Source organism: Mixophyes fleayi, chromosome 1 (genome assembly GCF_038048845.1).
Source record: "Mixophyes fleayi isolate aMixFle1 chromosome 1, aMixFle1.hap1, whole genome shotgun sequence".
NCBI classification, from domain to species: Eukaryota; Metazoa; Chordata; class Amphibia; order Anura; family Limnodynastidae; genus Mixophyes; species Mixophyes fleayi.
In genome coordinates, this window is record NC_134402.1 from 69,943,330 (window position 1) to 69,946,238 (window position 2,909).

The window sequence follows — 2,909 nt, forward strand, 5'->3', positions numbered from 1 at the left end:
GAACTTACTGATTGTTTTATTATTATTTGAATTGGTTATTATAATAAAAAATGTAACTTAGGGATAAACAGTCAAAGAAATTCTGTGAAAAGTTACGGTATACAGATTTTGACCTACACACATGAGTACATGATGAAACATATATATATTAGTCTAGCAGTGACTTTAATATACCATCTTGGATTTGACTTATTCCACAAGTTCAAGATTTATACTATACAAAACAAGTACACCCTCCCCAATTCCCACCCCTGCCCTCTGCGCCCATTTCCCTTATATCTATCCAAGCATATATACAAGTGCTCCCAGAGGCTGGTCAAGGCAACGGAATCAGGCTTTTAAAAACTCAAATGTCTGTTTTATAACCATTCTGGTTGAGATATGTGCAGAATCATGGCTACTCTCAGGCCATTTAGCAACCAGGCTTTGAATGTGGCGATGCATAACATATATCCTACCGACTGAAAATACTTTATGTTAGATTAATTTCTGGTTCAGCGCTAGATGTGTACCACCTACTGCCCCTATAATGTTCTGAATGCCATCTATGATGGAAAATTGCTGCTTTATGGGCACAAGAGACTGGTGTCTTGTTGTTAACTCACTACTCACTACTACAAAAAATTACCGGACCTTGTACCAACACATTTTCTGAAAGGCTGCGCCAATTAGTCACACTGGCCTTCTTCTTTATTGGAAGCCCTCATAGGCTAAGTAAGGACTAGAGTCACAGTGTAATGGAAGCCTGCGGACAACTGTATCTCCAACCCTGTGTGCTGGCATCCCGAGACAGGATCCCTAATATAGGCTTCGTCTAAGCGGACAGGTAAGTGCAGTATTCCCCCTCTAAACATACATTTAGTGATCCGTTACCCCCGATCAGCACCTATACACCCATTGGCAGGCTCCAGCATGTTGCTTAGGCTCCCTTCTACATAAGCCAAAACAGCTCAGTTAGTTTGGAAAAGATAAAAGCTGCGTGCTACAGCAAACTACAAGCACATAAAACTGATCCCTATGTACTGGACTGTAATCACACAGTGACATCAGAAACTAGAGGGTTAATTCCCACTTTGCACAGCTTCTGTTGTTTGGCACTCTCTCTCTCTGACACTCTACTGCTATCTGGTGGCCGCTCTGGAAACGACAAATGCTGGTTTTCACCCACTACCAGGCAAAAGCCCAGAGACCTCGTATGCAACTTAACAGAAAGCTACAAGTCACGGAATATCCTGGACTCATAGCGCTAAACATACAGAACATCCAGCCTATATATACTTCACTGTTTGGGACTTGGTGTCACCGCCACCGACCACCTCTTCACAATCATTCGCTTCTGATCTTTATTGTTCTTAAGCTAATATGTGGGTGCCAAATTATTCTCTCTAAAACATTAACTTACTATAAGAATACAAGTGGATTGTAATGGTGACTAGGGCAAAACGGACCACCTGTTACGCTTTTACACAGAGAATATCACTGACTGGTATTAGCGCTACTAACCTGAGAGGCGCGGAATCTAACACACCACCGGTGTTCACCAGGGACCCCCGCAAGGAGGTTTGGGCTTTGCTGCGTACGATGTGCAGGTCGCGGTTCTCCCAGGAAGTCACCAGTGCAGCGAATAGAGGGTAGTCAGACAGGCCGAGTCGAAACCAAGGAAGCGAGGTACCACGGAGAGTAGGCAAGAGTAGTCAGGAATGGTCCAAAGATCAATACCAGTGCGGGCAGCGAAGTACAAGGGAAATCCAGAAGAGAGGTCAAACAAGCCAAGGAGTAAATACACAGGAGGTCAGGAACAGAATTATAACTAAATGCTGGAGCTGGGTAGAACCAATACTCTGGCACCCTAATGGTGCCAGAGTGAAGTTTAAATAGGGGCAGACAGGAAGCCCTAAAGAGGAAGTTCCGGTGATCACTGAAGCGTCTGGGTTGCCTGGCAACCGAGCGGCGCACCGCGCATGCGCGAGCACCGCGATCATGTGGTCGCGTCCCGTTGCCTAGCAACGGGACGTCTCTTCGGACCAGAAGGTGTCCATTTTCAGCACCCAGCGGAGGTGGCGTTTCCCGGCCTCTTGGAACAAACTGAGAGAAGATGTCCTGGTTCACCGCAATACAAGCAGAGGCGGTTTTTCATACATCTCTCACGTTCCTCTGGGGACAGACGAGAACGGGCGATCTGCATAGGCTCCTCTGCAGGCGGAGTAGGAGGAATAAAGTTAGGTGCCAAACGAGGAAAGGGCCGTCGAGTGCGGTCCCGTTCGAGAGCTCGTCCCTGTGGCGGATGTCCACCTAAATACACAGGGATATGAGGTCATCTAGATTGGAAGGAAGATCACAAGAAGCTAAATCATCCTTGATGCGCTCATTAAGACCTTGCCAGAAGGTAGCGATGAGAGCTTCGTCGTTCCATCGGAGTTCGGCTGCAGGGGTCCGAAATTGCACCGCATATTGTCCTGCTGTAAGAGAGCCTTGGCGTAATCCTAGGAGACCAGAGGCAGCCGAAGAGATTCTTCCGTGTTCATCAAATACCTTGAGGAATCTTTCAATGAAGACCACAGAATTTTGCAGTATGGGATCATCCCGTTCCCAGAGAGGGGAAGCCCAGGCAAATGCTTGCCCTGAGAGAAGCAAAATCAAATAGGCCAATTTTGCTCTTTCTGACGAGAAATTCTCCGGAGCCAACTCGAATTGAATAGAACAGTGGTTGAGGAAGACACGGAATTTCAACGGATCGCTATCATATTTCTCGGGAGGAGGAAGGCGGAGGCCTCTGACGGTAGTACCCCTAGCGGGGACGGTAGGATCTGATGCAGCAGAGGATGTGGCAGCCGAGGAAGTGGTAGGTGGCGATGCTTGCAAGGAGTCCAGACGGGAGATGACTCTCTGAATGCATTGCAATAATTGTG